General features: G+C 48.8%; 5 non-coding genes and 1 pseudogene across 5 annotated transcripts; all 6 read right to left on the bottom strand.

Annotated features, from left to right (window-relative positions):
* Positions 1-971: 971 nt before the first annotated feature.
* On the bottom strand, positions 972-1,162 carry LOC142729682 (U2 spliceosomal RNA). The gene has a single exon (XR_012878433.1). It is a non-coding gene; the product is annotated as a U2 spliceosomal RNA (small nuclear RNA).
* Positions 1,163-7,308: 6,146 nt separating this feature from the next.
* Positions 7,309-7,499, bottom strand: LOC142729662 (U2 spliceosomal RNA). Its single transcript, XR_012878416.1, has one exon. It is a non-coding gene; the product is annotated as a U2 spliceosomal RNA (small nuclear RNA).
* Positions 7,500-8,729: 1,230 nt separating this feature from the next.
* LOC142729666 (U2 spliceosomal RNA) lies at positions 8,730-8,920 on the bottom strand. Its single transcript, XR_012878420.1, has one exon. It is a non-coding gene; the product is annotated as a U2 spliceosomal RNA (small nuclear RNA).
* Positions 8,921-10,150: 1,230 nt separating this feature from the next.
* Positions 10,151-10,341, bottom strand: LOC142729660 (U2 spliceosomal RNA). Its single transcript, XR_012878415.1, has one exon. It is a non-coding gene; the product is annotated as a U2 spliceosomal RNA (small nuclear RNA).
* Positions 10,342-11,579: 1,238 nt separating this feature from the next.
* LOC142729659 (U2 spliceosomal RNA) lies at positions 11,580-11,770 on the bottom strand. The gene has a single exon (XR_012878414.1). It is a non-coding gene; the product is annotated as a U2 spliceosomal RNA (small nuclear RNA).
* Positions 11,771-19,655: 7,885 nt separating this feature from the next.
* Positions 19,656-19,834, bottom strand: LOC142729680 (U2 spliceosomal RNA; annotated as a pseudogene).
* Between the last annotated feature and the right edge of the window lie 3,364 nt (positions 19,835-23,198).

Here is a 23,198-nt window from a genome sequence, read left to right as displayed (position 1 = left end):
TGGCAGCGGCAGCAAGTGCATGCCCACAGCCACCCCTTGTTCCTTCACACCTTGTATCAGCTGTAATCCAGTCCAGTCCAGTGCTGCCTGCTGAGCAGCACTGACCAACACTGCCTGGGCCCAGGCTTTTATCTCTGAGGCCCCATTATGATGTCAGAAAGCTGGCTCTGGCTCCTCAGGGCTCCACTATGACACGTGCAAAGTTCCGTCTGAACTTTATATAAGACGGTGCGGCTCAGTCAGTCACTCAGTGTTGCCTGAGAGGGCAACACTGCAACAGCCGGCCGCCAGGCTGTCTTTTTTTGCACAGCTAGTTGCCTCCAGGAGGCCACAAGAGGGAGACAAGGGACTGCAAAATGGAAAATAAGCATCCACCAACTTTACAGACAACTTCTCCTTGCTCCTACAACCTCCATCCTTGCACAGTTTGTTATTCTTCTAGGTAACATAGTAACAAATCCAAATTGCTGCTCTCTTTGTAGGCAAGCAAGGCTTTGTTGCAACTGCAATTCTTACTCCTTCTTGAAATGTAGGGACGACAGTACATTCCATCACATCCATCTAGTGTACACAGGTAGGTCCATTGTGGCGGGCGGGCGGGCGGGCGGCTTTAATGGCTGTTTGCTGTTCCCCTACTCCACTCCACTATTTGACTGTGGTGCTGCATCAATCAGTGGCTGGCTCAGGTGCAGCTCTTTAACTTACCTAAAAGGGAGGGCGGAGAGAAGACAAGGATGGTGAATGAGCTGTTCCAATGTGAAATGCCGGAAACACAGACACACAGACGACACAAAACAAGAGGTGGCAATGTATTCATTAATTGCATTTAATCAATTAGCTCATTATCACTCATGCATTGTCCAACAGGTGTTGAAATAATGGGATTAAAAGGGGAGATCCCTTCAGAAAGACAGAAACAATGGCAAACACAAAAAACACTTTTGGAATCTGATTTTAGTCAACACATAAGGAAAGGGTGCACCGGTCCTGGAAATACTGCAATACCAGGTCAATGCGTGGAGTGGACAGAGCAAGCTCTATTTCCATCTCCCTGTTCTAAAAATCCATTTAATATATGGTCACCAGATAGGGGACGTATCAGATATTAAACTGATAAGAACAGATTTTTACATTTTAATTTTTTTAGTTCTTATTCAGCTATTTCTTATAAAATCTGCGAAACAGAAAAAAGCTTCAGTTCAAACATCTTCCAACAGGACGTTCCAACTTCTTAAATTCCACCAGCTTGAGGCTTTTGGACCCACTCTCTTCCTGTCCAACAAATAGAAGACGTAAATTTCACTTAGGGCCAGCTTTATACAGTCTTTCTCGGAAATGGTGTCTCTTCTGAACAGTAAGATGTTGCACACCTTCCATAGGGCATTTTTTAAACAGTTCAAGATAATCCACAACACTCTCTTCTTCTCTCCCACAGGATGCTTGAAGTCTCCATACAGCACCACTTCATGGTTCAGGAACCTTAATTCACAGGTAAATTTCAGTAGAATGCCAACAGTTTTCCATACCTTCTGAGCATAGGCACAGTTCCACATTAAGTGCATGACGCTTTCTTCTCCAGGACACCCAGCTCTTGGGCATCTTGGAGTGGAGACGAGCCCTCTTCTATACTGAAATGCCCTGGTAGGGAGACTTTCGTGTAGAATCATCCAAGACAGGTCTTTAAGAACATTGGATAGGTAAGGAGCGTTGGTGTTTCTCCATAGCTCCATAGACTTTGATGTTGTGAAGTTACTCACATTTGTTGTCTCTTGGTGACTGTCCAGCAACATTCTCAGCTTTCTGGCATTCTTAAGATGTTCCTGTTCCATACCTTCCAGTTGGTAGACACGGATGGTTCTTTCCAAACATACATACTGCACAGGTGGTAGCAGCAGGGTAGGCTTTGTAAGGGGCAGCTCTATCCACTTTCTCTTTCTGAACACGTGTCCAGCGGCATACCTTAGAAAATAGGCCCAGGTTTTATTCGTCTTGATGTTCTTGAAACACAAGGAGAAATACTGCAGATATAGAAAGCGTTTAAAGAAGATAATCTCCTTTCCTCCATTCTTCTTCTGCTTGTACATTATCTCTCGTCTAACTTTCTCCATTTTTGAATTCCAGATGAAATGGAAACATATCCTTTGGAGTTCCTTAAGACGATTTTCGCTTGGTAGAAAAACCTGGCTCAAGTACAACAGCAGAGGTAGTACTAGTGCCTTGATGACCAAGTTCTTCCCTTCAATTGTTAGCTGTCTGAGTTTCCAAAACTCAATCTTCTTCTTCACCTTTTCACTTATCAGCTCCCAGCTTTCTTTCCCATCATTCTGGGGCGTGAATATGACACCAAGAATTTTGATTCTGTCGCACTGGGTATTGACCTCAGGTAAGTCGAAATCCCTCCATTCCTTCAGTGTGAAGCAGTCGCACTTATTCTTATTCAATCTGAATCCTGATGCTTGACAGAAGAAGTCTGTTAGCAGTAGCGCCCTCCTCACAGATTGTTTATTGGAGCATAGAATATTGACATCGTCCATATAGGCACTTACTTTCACTGACTGCCCACCTCCTCCTGGAATCGGCACCCCTCTAATGATCTTCTCTTTCCTCAACAGCGTGAGCAGGGGTTCGAGGACACAGATGAAGAGGATGGGCGACAGGGGGCATCCTTGTTTTACCCCAGACATCAGATCCACTTTTCCAGACAAGAAGCCATTAATGGTAACTTGGCTATAGGATTCTTTGTACAGTAATGCGACTTGTTTGATCACTGTCTCAGGAAAATTCATTTTCTTCAGCACAAGCCACAGAAACTCGTGCGAGACTCGGTCATAGGCCTTCTGAAAGTCCAGTGACAACACGGCCAAATCTTGCTTTCTGTCTTTGGAGTACCAGATGCAGTCCCTGATGGTATTTAGGTTATCTGCGATACTTCTACCCGGTACCCCACATACTTGGTCTTGGTGGATGACCTTGTCGATGTGTTTCTTAATTCTATTGACCAAGATTTTGGATAACACCTTGTAATCGACATTGAGGAGGGTTATTGGCCTCCAATTTTCAAGGCTGGTCTTGTCTCCTTTCTTGAACAGCAAAGTAACTATTCCTCTCCTCCATGACTCAGGTAACAGCTCGCTCTTCATTGCTGCTTTGAAGATCTCTAGCAGGTCTTCCTTCAGAGTGTTCCAGAATGTTGAAAAGAACTCCACTGATAGACCATCTGATCCTGGAGCCTTCCCTCTTGCGAAACTCTTGATTACACTCAGGAGTTCTCCCAAGGTAAGTTCCTTGCATAAGTCTTCTTTCTCAGCTTGGCCAAGCTTAAGTTCTAGCGCTTCTATGGCGTGTGAGACAAAAGACATATCTATCTTCTTTTTGTCAAAGAGAGTCTGATAGAATTTCTTGGCCTCTTGAAGCATACCTTCTTTGCTGGTTTGACCAGCGATATTGGTCATGATATTTTTCTGTTCCATACTTTTCTTGAAAAAGAAGCGTGAACATTTCTCGTTATTTTCCAACTGTTGCACTTTAGTATTAAAGATCACTTCTTGTCCTTTTTGATGGATGACCTCTTTAATTTCTTTTTTAATTTTTCCCACCAGGTCAGCGACATCAACACCAGCGTTCTTCAAACTCAGGTAAGTCTGTAATTTTGTGTTGAGTCTCTTGTACCACCTTTTCTTCTCTCGGGCTCTTTTAATCCCATAATCTAAGAAGAAGTTCTTGATCTTCTCTTTAGTATTGTCCCACCATTCTAGGATTGATGGAAATTTTCCTTTAGCAGTTGCCCATTTTTTATAGGCTACAATGAATTCCTCCTGCATCACTTTGTCTTCCAGAAAGCTGGTATTTAATCTCCATACTCCTCTTCCTCTTTCATTTGCAGGGATATGAATAGTTGCACTGAGCATTTTATGGTCAGAGAAGATATTGTCTTCAATCTTAATATCCACTGGCTTCATATTTTTCGATGTGAGTACATAATCCAGTCTGGACTTGACTGTAATGTTCTCCCAGGTATAACCTGGTTCAGACCTCTTCAGACTCCTCCATACATCAGACAATTCAAAATCGCAAATGAAATTTTTCCACTGTTGCACGGTTTTATCTACTCTTCTTGCAGCACCTCCAGTTCGATCTTCACTTTCGAGTGCACAATTGAGATCACCTGCTACTACAAGCGATGTTGAGCCGGCAATAAATGGCTGGATATCTTCAATCAATTCTGACCTTTCATTAGTATCAGGTGAGGCATACACATTGAGGAGTTTCACTTCACTCCCATTATAGTCAACAATAACTAAAAGCGCCCTCCCGGGGATAAGTTCAACAAAGGAAATAATTCGGCAATTCTGCCCTTTCAATAAAACACCTACTCCTGTTGACTTATTTGAATTTTCGCCTGACCAAACCGATTGTCCGTGAGGCCAACTGTCTCTCAGCTCTTTATAGTCCATACTGTGATCTATATCACATTCTTGCAGAAAAACAATATCAAAGTTCAATGTGCTCAAAAACGAAAAAAAGGCAGCCCTTCTGGCAGAGCTCCTCACACTCCTCACATTCAGCGAGAGCAACTTCAGACAGGACCTCATTCAGACTTCATGATGACCCATCAGAATCAGAAAGTTCAGGAAGTATATCCCCCAGGCTTGGAGTTGCGAACTCCTGGATATCCATGGTGGGCTGGATAGGTTGAGACATTTCAATTGCCGATACTGGCTGCGGTGTCTCCATTACCAGCACTGGCTGTACGTCTTTTAATTTTGCCTTCATAGTCTTTTTCGACTTGACACTACTAGACTTAGCCGACTCAACCTTTTTCCTTTTTCTTTTCTCTTCCAGCTCCATCACTTCACCCCAGTCATCCTCTTGGCCATCAGGAAGACCGGGAGAGCGGACATCAGTCACACGAGAACCGCTAGATGGCAGACCCTCGGCCTCGGATGGGACATCGGACTCTGTAACTGCTACAGGACCTGCCACCATTACGGAAGGACTCAGGATAACGGATAGGTTCTTTTTTCCCTCTGATACTGGGGCCACCTTCCGTATGGGGCCAGCAACAGATGGCCCAGCAGCAGGCTCCTTGGATAGAATAGTCAGTCCAGGTTGTTGTTGAGCTGACGCTGCAACCTGCGCCCAAGTCTTTACCCTATCTGGGCAGTCTTTGAACGTGTGTCTCTTCCCACCACACAGATTACATGTGATCTCCTCCTGACACTCGTCTCTATTGTGGCCAAGTTTCCCACAGTGACTGCAGAAGCGTGTGTCAGCCGCCTCTGCTTTGCATCCATCTGGCTTGTGCCCAAACTTCCTACATTTCCTACAATAGGAGGGCATATTGTTGTAGAACAGATAGCCTCTGTCACGGCCAATGGTGAAATTGGAAGGCGGGTGGTGAACTCCCCCAATCCCATCTGGGTCTGCTCCAAACTTCACCAAAAATTTGTATTTGCCTGTCCATAGGCCAACTTCGTCCATCACCTTCTGCCCATTTTTAATGTCCGTACAATACCGCAGCAGGAACCGAGCAATATTGTCCATGGTGACATACGGATTGTACATGAAGACAGTCACATACGCTTCACCATAGGAGTACAGCAAGGTGAATTTAAGTCCTTCCAGCTCTGGACTCCCCTCTTTCAATTTCAGAGTCTGGTAGAAGTTCTGGCAGGCAGCTGTTGTCTCCAAGACCAGGATATAATAGTCTTTTGCCGGATGTTGTAGGCAGAGAATGTCATTCTTTTCCACCAGAAGAAGTCCAAACAGGATCTCTGTAGCCAGATGTTTCAATCCAAATTCCTCCCGATAATCTTCTCCAATATCAATTCGGATGCCGTTCTTCACAAAATTTTGTCCACGCTCCAGGAATCGGATTCGGCCATAAGAAGCCATATTATCTGTATCCCTGTCTGGGAACTCAGTCGATCGCCTTCTTGTTCTCCGTGGTCTTCCCCTTATAGCAGCATAGAGCTTAAGACAGTAAACTGCCAATGCTCTAAGGCCAAGGGTATGACAGGCTAGGAGACCCTCTGACAAGCCACTTGAGCTTAGCCAAAAGGCCGAGAAGCGATAACCCGAACGGGCCGCGTGTTGCCCGAGCCTGCCCGATACTGCTGTTCAGCCCTTGCAGCGATTCAGCCTACTTCTAGGCAATTCCATGGGGCCCTGCAGGCTCACACACTCACAGCTACACGGGAGGTGAATAAAGGCCGGAGAGGAAGCCAGACAGGATTTGCTTCTTTTGCTTGCACCACAATGCAGTGCTGAAAGAGGAGGAATCTACATAAAAACGCCTTCCTGGCAACGCCCAAATGCCCTGCTGCCATGCAGATAAACACTGGCAGCGGCAGCAAGTGCATGCCCACAGCCACCCCTTGTTCCTTCACACCTTGTATCAGCTGTAATCCAGTCCAGTCCAGTGCTGCCTGCTGAGCAGCACTGACCAACACTGCCTGGGCCCAGGCTTTTATCTCTGAGGCCCCATTATGATGTCAGAAAGCTGGCTCTGGCTCCTCAGGGCTCCACTATGACACGTGCAAAGTTCCGTCTGAACTTTATATAAGACGGTGCGGCTCAGTCAGTCACTCAGTGTTGCCTGAGAGGGCAACACTGCAACAGCCGGCCGCCAGGCTGTCTTTTTTTGCACAGCTAGTTGCCTCCAGGAGGCCACAAGAGGGAGACAAGGGACTGCAAAATGGAAAATAAGCATCCACCAACTTTACAGACAACTTCTCCTTGCTCCTACAACCTCCATCCTTGCACAGTTTGTTATTCTTCTAGGTAACATAGTAACAAATCCAAATTGCTGCTCTCTTTGTAGGCAAGCAAGGCTTTGTTGCAACTGCAATTCTTACTCCTTCTTGAAATGTAGGGACGACAGTACATTCCATCACATCCATCTAGTGTACACAGGTAGGTCCATTGTGGCGGGCGGGCGGGCGGCTTTAATGGCTGTTTGCTGTTCCCCTACTCCACTCCACTATTTGACTGTGGTGCTGCATCAATCAGTGGCTGGCTCAGGTGCAGCTCTTTAACTTACCTAAAAGGGAGGGCGGAGAGAAGACAAGGAAGGTGAATGATCTGTTCCAATGTGAAATGCCGGAAACACAGACACACAGACGACACAAAACAAGAGGTGGGAATGTATTCATTAATTGCATTTAATCAATTAGCTCATTATCACTCATGCATTGTCCAACAGGTGTTGAAATAATGGGATTAAAAGGGGAGATCCCTTCAGAAAGACAGAAACAATGGCAAACACAAAAAACACTTTTGGAATCTGATTTTAGTCAACACATAAGGAAAGGGTGCACCGGTCCTGGAAATACTGCAATACCAGGTCAATGCGTGGAGTGGACAGAGCAAGCTCTATTTCCATCTCCCTGTTCTAAAAATCCATTTAATATATGGTCCCCAGATAGGGGACGTATCAGATATTAAACTGATAAGAACAGATACTACACTTGATCTTAGCCAAAAGGCCGAGAAGCGATAACCCGAACGGGCCGCGTGTTGCCCGAGCCTGCCCGATACTGCTGTTCAGCCCTTGCAGCGATTCAGCCTACTTCTTGGCAATTCCATGGGGCCCTGCAGGCTCACACACTCACAGCTACACGGGAGGTGAATAAAGGCCGGAGAGGAAGCCAGACAGGATTTGCTTCTTTTGCTTGCACCACAATGCAGTGCTGAAAGAGGAGGAATCTACATAAAAACGCCTTCCTGGCAACGCCCAAATGCCCTGCTGCCATGCAGATAAACACTGGCAGCGGCAGCAAGTGCATGCCCACAGCCACCCCTTGTTCCTTCACACCTTGTATCAGCTGTAATCCAGTCCAGTCCAGTGCTGCCTGCTGAGCAGCACTGACCAACACTGCCTGGGCCCAGGCTTTTATCTCTGAGGCCCCATTATGATGTCAGAAAGCTGGCTCTGGCTCCTCAGGGCTCCACTATGACACGTGCAAAGTTCCGTCTGAACTTTATATAAGACGGTGCGGCTCAGTCAGTCACTCAGTGTTGCCTGAGAGGGCAACACTGCAACAGCCGGCCGCCAGGCTGTCTTTTTTTGCACAGCTAGTTGCCTCCAGGAGGCCACAAGAGGGAGACAAGGGACTGCAAAATGGAAAATAAGCATCCACCAACTTTACAGACAACTTCTCCTTGCTCCTACAACCTCCATCCTTGCACAGTTTGTTATTCTTCTAGGTAACATAGTAACAAATCCAAATTGCTGCTCTCTTTGTAGGCAAGCAAGGCTTTGTTGCAACTGCAATTCTTACTCCTTCTTGAAATGTAGGGACGACAGTACATTCCATCACATCCATCTAGTGTACACAGGTAGGTCCATTGTGGCGGGCGGGCGGCTTTAATGGCTGTTTGCTGTTCCCCTACTCCACTCCACTATTTGACTGTGGTGCTGCATCAATCAGTGGCTGGCTCAGGTGCAGCTCTTTAACTTACCTAAAAGGGAGGGCGGAGAGAAGACAAGGAAGGTGAATGAGCTGTTCCAATGTGAAATGCCGGAAACACAGACACACAGACGACACAAAACAAGAGGTGGCAATGTATTCATTAATTGCATTTAATCAATTAGCTCATTATCACTCATGCATTGTCCAACAGGTGTTGAAATAATGGGATTAAAAGGGGAGATCCCTTCAGAAAGACAGAAACAATGGCAAACACAAAAAACACTTTTGGAATCTGATTTTAGTCAACACATAAGGAAAGGGTGCACCGGTCCTGGAAATACTGCAATACCAGGTCAATGCATGGAGTGGACAGAGCAAGCTCTATTTCCATCTCCCTGTTCTAAAAATCCATTTAACATATGGTCCCCAGATAGGGGACATATCAGATATTAAACTGATAAGAACAGATACTACACTTGATCTTAGCCAAAAGGCCGAGAAGCGATAACCCGAACGGGCTGCGCGTTGCCCGAGCCTGCCCGATACTGCTGTTCAGCCCTTGCAGCGATTCAGCCTACTTCTAGGCAATTCCATGGGGCCCTGCAGGCTCACACACTCACAGCTACACGGGAGGTGAATAAAGGCCGGAGAGGAAGCCAGACAGGATTTGCTTCTTTTGCTTGCACCACAATGCAGTGCTGAAAGAGGAGGAATCTACATAAAAACGCCTTCCTGGCAACGTCCAAATGCCCTGCAGATAAACACTGGCAGCGGCAGCAAGTGCATGCCCACAGCCACCCCTTGTTCCTTCACACCTTGTATCAGCTGTAATCCAGTCCAGTCCAGTGCTGCCTGCTGAGCAGCACTGACCAACACTGCCTGGGCCCAGGCTTTTATCTCTGAGGCCCCATTATGATGTCAGAAAGCTGGCTCTGGCTCCTCAGGGCTCCACTATGACACGTGCAAAGTTCCGTCTGAACTTTATATAAGACGGTGCGGCTCAGTCAGTCACTCAGTGTTGCCTGAGAGGGCAACACTGCAACAGCCGGCCGCCAGGCTGTCTTTTTTTGCACAGCTAGTTGCCTCCAGGAGGCCACAAGAGGGAGACAAGGGACTGCAAAATGGAAAATAAGCATCCACCAACTTTACAGACAACTTCTCCTTGCTCCTACAACCTCCATCCTTGCACAGTTTGTTATTCTTCTAGGTAACATAGTAACAAATCCAAATTGCTGCTCTCTTTGAAGGCAAGCAAGGCTTTGTTGCAACTGCAATTCTTACTCCTTCTTGAAATGTAGGGACGACAGTACATTCCATCACATCCATCTAGTGTACACAGGTAGGTCCATTATGGCGGGCGGGCGGGCGGGCGGCTTTAATGGCTGTTTGCTGTTCCCCTACTCCACTCCACTATTTGACTGTGGTGCTGCATCAATCAGTGGCTGGCTCAGGTGCAGCTCTTTAACTTACCTAAAAGGGAGGGCGGAGAGAAGACAAGGAAGGTGAATGAGCTGTTCCAATGTGAAATGCCGGAAACACAGACACACAGACGACACAAAACAAGAGGTGGCAATGTATTCATTAATTGCATTTAATCAATTAGCTCATTATCACTCATGCATTGTCCAACAGGTGTTGAAATAATGGGATTAAAAGGGGAGATCCCTTCAGAAAGACAGAAACAATGGCAAACACAAAAAACACTTTTGGAATCTGATTTTAGTCAACACATAAGGAAAGGGTGCACCGGTCCTGGAAATACTGCAATACCAGGTCAATGCGTGGAGTGGACAGAGCAAGCTCTATTTCCATCTCCCTGTTCTAAAAATCCATTTAATATATGGTCCCCAGATAGGGGACGTATCAGATATTAAACTGATAAGAACAGATACTACACTTGATCTTAGCCAAAAGGCCGAGAAGCGATAACCCGAACGGGCCGCGCGTTGCCCGAGCCTGCCCGATACTGCTGTTCAGCCCTTGCAGCGATTCAGCCTACTTCTAGGCAATTCCATGGGGCCCTGCAGGCTCACACACTCACAGCTACACGGGAGGTGAATAAAGGCCGGAGAGGAAGCCAGACAGGATTTGCTTCTTTTGCTTGCACCACAATGCAGTGCTGAAAGAGGAGGAATCTACATAAAAACGCCCTCCAGGCAACGCCCAAATGCCCTGCTGCCATGCAGATAAACACTGGCAGCGGCAGCAAGTGCATGCCCACAGCCACCCCTTGTTCCTTCACACCTTGTATCAGCTGTAATCCAGTCCAGTCCAGTGCTGCCTGCTGAGCAGCACTGACCAACACTGCCTGGGCCCAGGCTTTTATCTCTGAGGCCCCATTATGATGTCAGAAAGCTGGCTCTGGCTCCTCAGGGCTCCACTATGACACGTGCAAAGTTCCGTCTGAACTTTATATAAGACGGTGCGGCTCAGTCAGTCACTCAGTGTTGCCTGAGAGGGCAACACTGCAACAGCCGGCCGCCAGGCTGTCTTTTTTTGCACAGCTAGTTGCCTCCAGGAGGCCACAAGAGGGAGACAAGGGACTGCAAAATGGAAAATAAGCATCCACCAACTTTACAGACAACTTCTCCTTGCTCCTACAACCTCCATCCTTGCACAGTTTGTTATTCTTCTAGGTAACATAGTAACAAATCCAAATTGCTGCTCTCTTTGTAGGCAAGCAAGGCTTTGTTGCAACTGCAATTCTTACTCCTTCTTGAAATGTAGGGACGACAGTACATTCCATCACATCCATCTAGTGTACACAGGTAGGTCCATTGTGGCGGGCGGGCGGGCGGGCGGGCGGCTTTAATGGCTGTTTGCTGTTCCCCTACTCCACTCCACTATTTGACTGTGGTGCTGCATCAGTGGCTGGCTCAGGTGCAGCTCTTTAACTTACCTAAAAGGGAGGGCGGAGAGAAGACAAGGAAGGTGAATGAGCTGATCCAATGTGAAATGCCGGAAACACAGACACACAGACGACACAAAACAAGAGGTGGCAATGTATTCATTAATTGCATTTAATCAATTAGCTCATTATCACTCATGCATTGTCCAACAGGTGTTGAAATAATGGGATTAAAAGGGGAGATCCCTTCAGAAAGACAGAAACAATGGCAAACACAAAAAACACTTTTGGAATCTGATTTTAGTCAACACATAAGGAAAGGGTGCACCGGTCCTGGAAATACTGCAATACCAGGTCAATGCGTGGAGTGGACAGAGCAAGCTCTATTTCCATCTCCCTGTTCTAAAAATCCATTTAATATATGGTCCCCAGATAGGGGACGTATCAGATATTAAACTGATAAGAACAGATACTACACTTGATCTTAGCCAAAAGGCCGAGAAGCGATAACCCGAACGGGCCGCGCGTTGCCCGAGCCTGCCCGATACTGCTGTTCAGCCCTTGCAGCGATTCAGCCTACTTCTAGGCAATTCCATGGGGCCCTGCAGGCTCACACACTCACAGCTACACGGGAGGTGAATAAAGGCCGGAGAGGAAGCCAGACAGGATTTGCTTCTTTTGCTTGCACCACAATGCAGTGCTGAAAGAGGAGGAATCTACATAAAAACGCCTTCCTGGCAACGCCCAAATGCCCTGCTGCCATGCAGATAAACACTGGCAGCGGCAGCAAGTGCATGCCCACAGCCACCCCTTGTTCCTTCACACCTTGTATCAGCTGTAATCCAGTCCAGTCCAGTGCTGCCTGCTGAGCAGCACTGACCAACACTGCCTGGGCCCAGGCTTTTATCTCTGAGGCCCCATTATGATGTCAGAAAGCTGGCTCTGGCTCCTCAGGGCTCCACTATGACACGTGCAAAGTTCCGTCTGAACTTTATATAAGACGGTGCGGCTCAGTCAGTCACTCAGTGTTGCCTGAGAGGGCAACACTGCAACAGCCGGCCGCCAGGCTGTCTTTTTTTGCACAGCTAGTTGCCTCCAGGAGGCCACAAGAGGGAGACAAGGGACTGCAAAATGGAAAATAAGCATCCACCAACTTTACAGACAACTTCTCCTTGCTCCTACAACCTCCATCCTTGCACAGTTTGTTATTCTTCTAGGTAACATAGTAACAAATCCAAATTGCTGCTCTCTTTGTAGGCAAGCAAGGCTTTGTTGCAACTGCAATTCTTACTCCTTCTTGAAATGTAGGGACGACAGTACATTCCATGACCTGCCTAGGTAGAGTCGTGTGTTAACCTTAAACCATACTATCCCCCATCCCCATTTAGTAACGACACATGACACCGAGGTTGGATGTGAAATGGCCACAGCAGCCGTTTATTAATTTCACAGTTTTATAAAAGCAATTTAAATCCGAAACATTCGGATAACTAGTTAGGAATCCACCAGAGAATTCCTCCTAATAATTCACATGACCCAACATGGGTCATAACATTAACCCGAGCAGAGGAAGTCCTTGAAGCCCCCTCAGATAGTCCTTTTTAAAGAACACACCGAATTAGCCATCTGCAAACCACCAATTACCTCCAGCCGTAAACCAGCTCGGAAGCACCGTTCACCTCTGCAGATGGCTCCAACCACTAGAAGTCCACTTCAAGGGGATAACACCCGATGAAGCCCTCCAGTGATATACCGACCACTAGAAGTCCACTTCAAGGGGATAACACCCGATGAAGCCCTCAAGTGATATACCGACCACTAGAAGTCCACTTCAAAGGGATAACACCCGATGAAGCCTTCAAGTGATATACCTTCTACCAGAAGACCACTTCAAAGGGATACCACCCGATGAAGTCTTCAACCATGTACCTTTTTTGGGGGACGCATACCCCCGATGCGACCCCCCCACCATTTTGTACTGACTGGCCTCAAGGACTCCCCCCGCCAGCTGCCATGACGACAGAACCTACTCCGGAAAAAAGAAAAACATGTTAAATAAGCACACAAAATAAAAACACAACGCTCATAGCCAGACGTACATAAGACCTAAAGAGTAACAAAACAAGGGTGGGAGGGTGGGAGCTTTGCTTACTGTGTGTTACTCCTCCCGCTGCTTCCGGCTCAATGCCGAGAAACAGCGGGAAGCACAGCAACGGCCCCCCCCGCCCCCCTTAACTCCTCCCCGTCCCTCCTTCAGCTCCTTCAACTTTCCCTGACCTCGTAACATTAACCCTTTCCCTACCAGGACGGTCATGTCGGCTTCCCTTAAGCCTGCAGCTGCGTCCAGCCTCTTCTTGACCTGCCTAGGTAGAGTCGTGTGTTAACCTTAAACCATACTATCCCCCATCCCCATTTAGTAACGACACATGACACCGAGGTTGGATGTGAAATGGCCACAGCAGCCGTTTATTAATTTCACAGTTTTATAAAAACAATTTAAATCCGAAACATTCGGATAACTAGTTAGGAATCCACCAGAGAATTCCTCCTAATAATTCACATGACCCAACATGGGTCATAACATTAACCCGAGCAGAGGAAGTCCTTGAAGCCCCCTCAGATAGTCCTTTTTAAAGAACACACCGAATTAGCCATCTGCAAACCACCAATTACCTCCAGCCGTAAACCAGCTCGGAAGCACCGTTCACCTCTGCAGATGGCTCCAACCACTAGAAGTCCACTTCAAGGGGATAACACCCGATGAAGCCCTCCAGTGATATACCGACCACTAGAAGTCCACTTCAAGGGGATAACACCCGATGAAGCCCTCAAGTGATATACCGACCACTAGAAGTCCACTTCAAAGGGATAACACCCGATGAAGCCTTCAAGTGATATACCTTCTACCAGAAGACCACTTCAAAGGGATACCACCCGATGAAGTCTTCAACCATGTACCTTTTTTGGGGGACGCATACCCCCGATGCGACCCCCCCACCATTTTGTACTGACTGGCCTCAAGGACTCCCCCCGCCACAGCGAAACAGGCCTTGACCACCTTAAGCCTGTGAGTTCCTCCACACCACCACCGCCCTTTCTATTCCTTCTGCTATCGCCAAGCTCCAAAGATCAATGCCAACCTCGGTCAGATGAACCCCGTCACTCCTCCAGAAATTCCCCACTCCTGACTCCAAATCCCTATGCCTCACGCAAATGCCCCCGTTTTTTGCCACAAAACGGGACACCGCCCGATTAACTTTAATGCGAGCCTTATTGACTCTCTCCACAGATCTAGCTAACCGCCAATGCTTTCTTGGGACTATGTCCGACCACACTATCACCAACTTGGGATAAGATACCCACAAACACAACATATCATGTTTGGTATCCCGCACCAACTCACGAAAGGGGCGGACTCCTAAGTCATCCCCACCCACGTGCAACACTAAGACCTCCGGAACCCTATCAAGCCGAGCATATGTCTGGAATTCCGCCAACACCCTGCTCCACGACATACCTCTAAAACCCAGCCAATGCACAACCGCATCCTGTCGCGGAATGCGCAACTGGCGACCATTCGGGCGGACGTCCGCCCTCAAAGCCCCCCAGTGCACGTAAGAATGACCCATCAACCACACCAAACACGGAGGCGACTCTGAAACTGAAAAAACAATTAGGCACCACCATATAACATTTGTAAAGCGTTAACAGCAAAATTCATAACATATGGGGGCGGACATAGGACTTAAACCTGTTGGACTCCCAACGACCAATACGCCTCACCCCCTCATCATCCAACCCCCAGCGCCCCGCTTCTGTTGCTGCGCCAATCCTGAAGGAATGAGATGAATATGAGCCTGCCGCGACACCAACCGCCGTCAAACATTTTTTAAATACAGCTCCAAACTGAAACCTGGACAAAAACGACCCGTCCACCTGACGTAACAAAGGCAAATCTGGAGACCCCCTGTTTGGCGTAAAACCCCGCATGCACTCTACTGGGCACATAACCGACCCCGGGGCGCAACCCCTTCAAAGCCTGCGATACCAGAAATTCCTTCGATACATCCTGAAAGCCCCGCAACTTAAACCCAAACGCCACCGCAGACATGAACCGGTTCACCTTCGCCACTGAAAACCCCGCCTCCCAGGCGTCCCCTAACCAGTACAAAAGTGCCACCAACCTGTCTCTATCCGTATTGACGTCACCCAACTCTCTTACCCACTCCTCCCACTGCCTCCAACAAGCAGCATAAGCACTCCACGTCGTGCGCGCCAAAGACCTTTGTACCAATTGTTCTACAGGACCGAGACCAGATCCCAAAGATGCTGCGGACAAGCCAAACCGAGACGTTCCGCTCCCGGTGCCAATTGCCGAAACCGGTCCCACTGCGAGCGAGAAAGAGCATCAGCGATACAATTCCGTACACCCGGGACATGCACCGCCACCACCCACGCGTTCAACGACAAACATACCAACACTAAATGTCGCAACAATTGAACTACCGGAGGAAAGGACGCCGTGATGTTATTAATGGCAAGCACCACCCCCATGTTGTCGCAGTAAAAAACGGACCTTCTTATCCCTGAGCCTGTCCCCCCAAATGGTAGCCGCCACCCCGATGGGAAACAGCTCGAGCAGGGCCAGATTCCGCGTGAGTCCACTGGACACCCAGCTAGCCGGCCATTGACCTGCGCACCACGGACCTCCCCCGTAAGCTCCAAAACCACCCGCCCCAGCCGCATCCGTGAAAATATTCAAAACACTCGTATCCTGCGCTGGGGCCATCCATAGCGAGCGACCATTGAACTGGCCCAAGAAGTCATTCCAAACCTGAAGATCAGCACGGTACTCCTCCTTGAGCCGCACAAAATGATGCGGCGCACGCACTCCCACCGTTGCCGCCGCCAACCTCCTACCAAACACCCTCCCCATCGGCATAATCCGGCAGGCGAAATTCAACTTCCCCAGCAGCGACTGAAGCTCCCTCAGCGTCACTTTCTTCATTCTACAAGCCCGTTGAACCTCCAGCCTCAAAGCACCCAACTTATCCGCCGGGAGACGACACTCCATTGCCACCGAGTCTATTTCGATTCCCAAAAAACAAATCGTCGCTACCGGGCCCTCCGTTTTTTTTTTTTTTTTTTTTTTTTCGGCGCCAAAGGAATCCCAAAATCCCTCGCCACCTTCTGTAGAGCATGAAGCAAATTACCGCGAACCGGCGAACCCCCCGGGCCAACGCATAACAAATCATCTAAGTAATGGATCAACGAGTCGACCCCGGATACTCCCCTCTTTACCCACTCCACGAAGCTACTAAACGCCTCGAAGTATGCACAAGAAAGGGAACACCCCATCGGAAGGCACTGATCCACGTAAAAGGCCCCATTCCAAAAACAACCCAACAGCCGTTGCTTTCTGTATGGACCGGCAACAACCTGAACGCCGCCTCGATGTCAGTTTTTGCTAGCAGCGCCCCAGGACCCGCAGCCCGCACTAACCCCACCGCCTTATCGAATGAGGTATAAACTACGGAGCACAACTCGTGATCAATCCCGTCATTTACCGACGAACCTTTGGGATACGATAAATGTTGAATCAAACGAAACTTTCCGGGCTCGCGTTTAGGGACAATACCCAAAGGGGACACAACTAAATCTTTCACCGGCGACTCCACAAATGGCCCCGACATGCGCCCCAACGAAACTTCTTTTAACAACTTTTCCGACACGACTTCCACATGCAAGTAAGCCGATTTTAAATTTCTCCCCGTAACCGGAACCTCATAAGGAGGCGGAGGAATAACAAAACCAACACTAAACCCTTCATAAAGCAACCTAGCTGCCGCCCTATCCGGATACTCATTTAGATAAAGGGCCATCCTTTCCACCCTCACCGGCGACACCCCCTTGACCAGCCCCGTGCTGGTTCCCGGACCTCTTTTTTCGCAGACATTTTTGCCGCCCCGTGTGATGCACCATTACACTCGGAGCACACGTGCTTGAACTTGCACGTGGCCCCAAACTTGCACTGGCCTTCATTGAATTGCCAGCAAAACCCCGCCTTTCCCCCGCCGCTTGGTCCACTCTGACTAGACTGGCCTCCCTGGCCACCGCTCCCGGGAACGGGCTGCCTAACCGGAGCCGTAACCCGTAACCAGAGAGCAATATCCTTCTGGTCCCACCGAATCGCCGGCCGAACCGCCTTCCGCTGACGGAATTGCTCATCATATCGCAGCCACGCCTGACCCCCATACGCCCTATGAGCCTCCCCAATAGCATCAAAATAACAAAATAACGCCGAACAATTTTCCGGCGCCTTTTCCCCTATCACACTAGCCAATATGGCGAACGCCTGCGACCAATTAACGAACGTCTGCGGGATAAGCCTATACCGCCGCCGTTCCTCCTCGTCCTTTTTACTCTCATCCCGCTTGCCCTTATCCAAATTGAATTTAGCCAGCGGCAAGAGAGAAAAAAAAAAAAAAAATTTCAACGTATTCATCTTTCCAGATCCGATCACGCACCTCCTGCTTTAAATGCGCCCCCAACGGACCCTCAAAACAAACATACACCTCCCCCCGAGCACGATCGTCCATGCGCACTCGATCGCCGTCCTTCTGTGCCTCAGTCTGCACCGACACCGCGACCGCCTCTCTAACCGCCACCACAGGACGCGCCTGCAACGATCCCACGTCCCTGGGGCCTTCCCAAACTACCGCAGGGGACACTTCCGTTACTACCGGCGCCGCGGCCCTATCAAGGCGCCCCACCAGCCCGTAAGCAACCCACTAAATCTGCCAAACCCGCTCCGTCGCGTCCGCCCGCGCCACTACCGGCCCCCGATGCTATGCTAGCAGCCCCCCCGCCGACACCCGACATAAAAATCGCTGGATAAGACAATAATGGAGTTATACACTCACCGGGCTGCACAGGCGCTGTGTTCCCGTCAGCCGGACCATCCTGACCTCGACGATAGACGTCCAGTTCACCTTCCTCCAGTTCTTCTCTCGCCGACGACTGTCCCTCCCAACGACATCTTCGGAAAGGGGATGAGGACGCGCTGACCGATGGGCCGGCAACCTGCCGCCCGACCGCCGGGACCCAGACTTCCGACCGGACCTGTTGCCTCGATGTCGCTGCAGATCTAGTCGTCCGTCTAGACGATCCTGACGAAGCCTGCCCCCTGGCCGGAACATCACCATGCGGGGCGGCCGTACCTTGCTCTCGACATCTTCCATCTGATGGGGGAGGGGTGACAGGGAGCCCAGCCTGCGACTCCCTGCTTACCGCCGGACCCCGTCGCGGCCTGGGATTCCTGCCAGGACGCAGGGCCTGGGAAGGGGCGGTCCTCCCAGCTGCCTGGCCTGCAGCGTCCGGGATCGGGCTCCCTCTGCGACGCCGTGTCCGCGGGACTACCTCCGGACTAAGGCGCTCTGGAGGTCGGGACCGCCGAGAGGGACGGGTCGACACAGCCCGCATCGCCGTCACCCCTGGCACCGCTCTCTGCCTGCCCAGCGCAGGAGCGGTTGTTGCCGACTCCCCCCCCGCCGCCATAGCCATGCTCGTAAGGGGGCCGGGGGAGGGGAGCCTGTCCCTTACAACAGACCCCGAACGCCGTGCCCGGCGTGGCGAAACGGCGTCCGGGATCCGCGTTAATGCAGCCACGGTCTCCTCCAGCCATCCGGGACCGTGGTGCACAGCAGCGGCACGCAGCCGCTCTAAAATCAGGGCCTCTGCCATTACTAAAGAGCCAGGCAACGGGGAGCTTTGCTTACTGTGTGTTACTCCTCCCGCTGCTTCCGGCTCAATGCCGAGAAACAGCGGGAAGCACAGCAACGGCCCCCCCCGCCCCCCTTAACTCCTCCCCGTCCCTCCTTCAGCTCCTTCAACTTTCCCTGACCTCGTAACATTAACCCTTTCCCTACCAGGACGGTCATGTCGGCTTCCCTTAAGCCTGCAGCTGCGTCCAGCCTCTTCTTCACATCCATCTAGTGTACACAGGTAGGTCCATTGTGGCGGGCGGGCGGGCGGCTTTAATGGCTGTTTGCTGTTCCCCTACTCCACTCCACTATTTGACTGTGGTGCTGCATCAATCAGTGGCTGGCTCAGGTGCAGCTCTTTAACTTACCTAAAAGGGAGGGCGGAGAGAAGACAAGGAAGGTGAATGAGCTGTTCCAATGTGAAATGCCGGAAACACAGACACACAGACGACACAAAACAAGAGGTGGCAATGTATTCATTAATTGCATTTAATCAATTAGCTCATTATCACTCATGCATTGTCCAACAGGTGTTGAAATAATGGGATTAAAAGGGGAGATCCCTTCAGAAAGACAGAAACAATGGCAAACACAAAAAACACTTTTGGAATCTGATTTTAGTACATAAGGAAAGGGTGCACCGGTCCTGGAAATACTGCAATACCAGGTCAATGCGTGGAGTGGACAGAGCAAGCTCTATTTCCATCTCCCTGTTCTAAAAATCCATTTAATATATGGTCCCCAGATAGGGGACGTATCAGATATTAAACTGATAAGAACAGATTTTTTTTTTTTTTTTTTAAAACCATCAGGTCTGGTGGTAAAGGCCTAAATAACTTGACAAAAAGCAAACTCATCAAGATTTCAAGCCATAACCAGGTCATCATGTGGTTCTTATTCATTTATTTTTTATTTGACAAAAGGTGTGCAGGTAAAATTTAACAGGATAAATACAATTTTAAGTGTATGTTTTTATTTTAAACTAGGTGTTTCCATTTTTTGAACTTCCAAACACCTTCAGCGTCAAACTTGTCTCCTTTCCGTTTATCCCAAAGGTAACATAAGTACAGTCGGCTTAAAATCAATTTGACACAATCAGAGTCCTCCCACACTTCCCGTTTATATACATAAATGTTTCTGGCGTCCCATAAGACTTCTTTGACACATAACATGAGCAACCATAACACTCGGCTCTTGTGTTTGTCTGTCAACCCTATTCCAAAAAGAACATAGGCAAATGTGAGGTATTGAATCCCTGTCAGTTCTTTGACTACGTTTTTTAATTGGTCTAAAACCCGTTGCGCAAAATCACAATTCCAGAAGAGGTGCAGAATGCTTTCCCTGCCCCCGCATCCCTGTCTTGGGCACATATCCGTTCTTACTAAATCCCTCTTTTTCTGTACTTCCCTGACTGGTAAGGCCCCTTGCATACTGAGCCACATTACCTGTGTTTGTTTGTTAGTCATACCATCCATAGACAGATTTTTCCATACCTGTTGGGTTTCTACAGATGTCAGGAGATCTATGTTGGTCGTCGTCTCATCCTTTGTACAGGCTGCCAGGACTTTATTTTTATTGCATAGGTCCGTTGTACTTAAGTCACACAGTTCATGTTTAATAACAAAAATTTCTATACATTTATACCAGGATGGACAAAGAAAGGCCACGGGTTGTCGCAGGTTACGGCTACACCATCCCATTCTACACCATATCCATCCTCCCGAGTATCGAATCATGTGGGCTACTTTTGTGTTACCTTTAAACAGTCTCAATACAGTAACTATAAGGTTAATGGCTAGAAAAAGGTGAACATCAGGGAAACCCAATCCTCCGTTTTTCCTAGATTTCACTACTGTACTCCGTTTAACTCTTTCCATTTTGCAACCCCATAGGAAGAGGAAGATAACCCTATTAATTTTTCTGAGTTCCATGTAACTGGGTGGGAAAATGTTCGCCACATACAGCAACATGGGCAAAATTACACATTTGACCATCAACACCTTTCCAGTGTAAGTTAAATCCCTCAATTCCCAGAAATCCAGTTTTCTCGCTATTTTCTCCCTCACCGTTCCCCAGCTCTGCTGACCATTTAATCTTTCATCAAACTGAAGACCCAGAACTTTTATACTGTCAACAATTTTAACCCCCACATCAGACATGTCACATGCACCTCCAAAACATTTGACTTCACATTTGTCCCAATTTATTCTGAAAGCCGATGCTCCACAATATATGTTGGCTAATAGTTTAGCTCTTAACAATTCAGCTTTATTTTCACTCACCACACACACATCATCCATATAACCTAAGACTTTCACACACTGGCCCCCACTCCCAGGTATTTTTACCCCTCCCATAAACTTGTCACTCCGTATCATGCAGAATAAAGGTTCCATAGCACAAATAAAAACTAGCGGTGATAGCGGGCAGCCTTGTCTGACTCCCGAGGAAACACTAACTCTATTGCTTAGAAAGCCATTAACTAGAATCCAACTCCCTATTTCTTCATACAGGCTCCTAATGGCCTTAACGAAAATTGGCGGAAAGCCCATCCTCTCTATAACCTGAAACAAAAAGGAGTGAGAGAGCCTATCAAAGGCTTTCTCGAAATCCAGTGAAAGCATGTTTACACTCCTATTTCTCTGAGTGCAATCCCATATCACATCCCTCAGGAGACTAAGGTTCCCTGCAATATACCTCTCAGGCACCCCACATACCTGGTCAGTGGCGTAACTACCGCGGTAGCAGCAGTAGCGGCTGCTACGGGGCCCGGGGCTTGAGGGGGCCCGTGCCGCCAGCCGACACGCCCTCCCAAATGCCCGGTGGCGCCGCTAGCAGCCGTTATGGCTGCTACAGGGGTAGCACCGCTACTGTGGGGCCCGCGCCGCCGAGCCTTACACAGGCACTCTCATGCCTGTAGGTGTCGCTAGCACCGGAGGGGGCCCCGGTGCTAGCGGCAGCCAAATACATGTATTAGCGCTGAATGGCCGGGCATGTTCCGTGCCTGACCATCCAGTGCCTTACAATGACACTGATTGGCTAGCGGCGCGATGACATCATCGCGCCGCTTCCATGCTTGGAAGGTGCTGATTGGCGGGGCAAGTCATTCTGCCCCGCCAATCAGCGTCATTGAAGGACGCTCATTCAGCTCCTGCAGACATGCTCAGAAGAGAGCATGTCTGCATCGCCAGTGAACAGCGTGGGAACCGGAGAATGTGAGTATGTCAACTTTATATATTTTTTTCCTCAGAAAAATGTGAATGGCATTATCTATAGTGGGGGGGGGGTCTATCTACAGGGGGGGGGTCGTCTTTATGTGGGCTATTATATATAGGGGGGTCTATATGTGGGGCAGTAGCTACAGGGGGGTCTATATGTGGGGCAGTAGCTACAGGGGGGTCTATATGTGGGGGTGTGGGCCACTATCTACAGGGGGGTCTATATGTGGGGCAGTATATGTGAGACACTATACAGGGGTGGGCTATATGTAGAGCACTATCTATAGGGGAGCTATTTTTTAGGGTACTTTCTATAGGGGTGGGCTATGTGTGGGACACTATATACAGGGGTGGGTTACCTGTGGGGCACTAGCAACAGGGTGGCTATATGTAGTGCACAGTCTACAGGGGTGGGCTATATGTGGGACAATATCTACAGAGGTGGGCTATACGTGGAGCACTAACTATAGGGGAAGCTATATGTAGGGCAGCACGGTGGCTCAGTGGTTAGCACTATTGCCTTGCAGCTCTGGAGTCCATATGTGGGCACTATCTACAGGGGCTTCTATGTAGGTCACTATCTACAGGGGGCACTATCTACAGGGGGCACTATCTACAGGGGGCACTATCTACAGGGGGCACTATCTACAGGGGGCACGGTGTGTGTGTGTGTGTGTGTGTGTGTGTGTGTGTGTGTGTGTGAGACAGTTATATTTAGATGTGTTGAGAATTGTAACTTTGTTTACAGGTGCAGAAATGTTTTAAAAGTGAGAAGCTGAAGACATCTAAACGGAAAACTGCAGAAGTGGGTCATGGCCGGGAGAAATCCATCATAGATGTCTGAACCGGAGGGAGAAGAAAAGAACTAGAATCTGAGACGTCACCGGTGAGTCACTTAAAGTAAATGTTTATTCTGCCTCTAATCAGTAATGTAGTCACTGTATGATCTGCAGCG

This window comes from Rhinoderma darwinii, unplaced genomic scaffold (genome assembly GCF_050947455.1).
Source record: "Rhinoderma darwinii isolate aRhiDar2 unplaced genomic scaffold, aRhiDar2.hap1 Scaffold_731, whole genome shotgun sequence".
Taxonomy (NCBI): Eukaryota; Metazoa; Chordata; class Amphibia; order Anura; family Rhinodermatidae; genus Rhinoderma; species Rhinoderma darwinii.
Note: the sequence above shows the minus strand (reverse complement) of the source record. Positions and strands in the feature narration are given on the sequence as shown.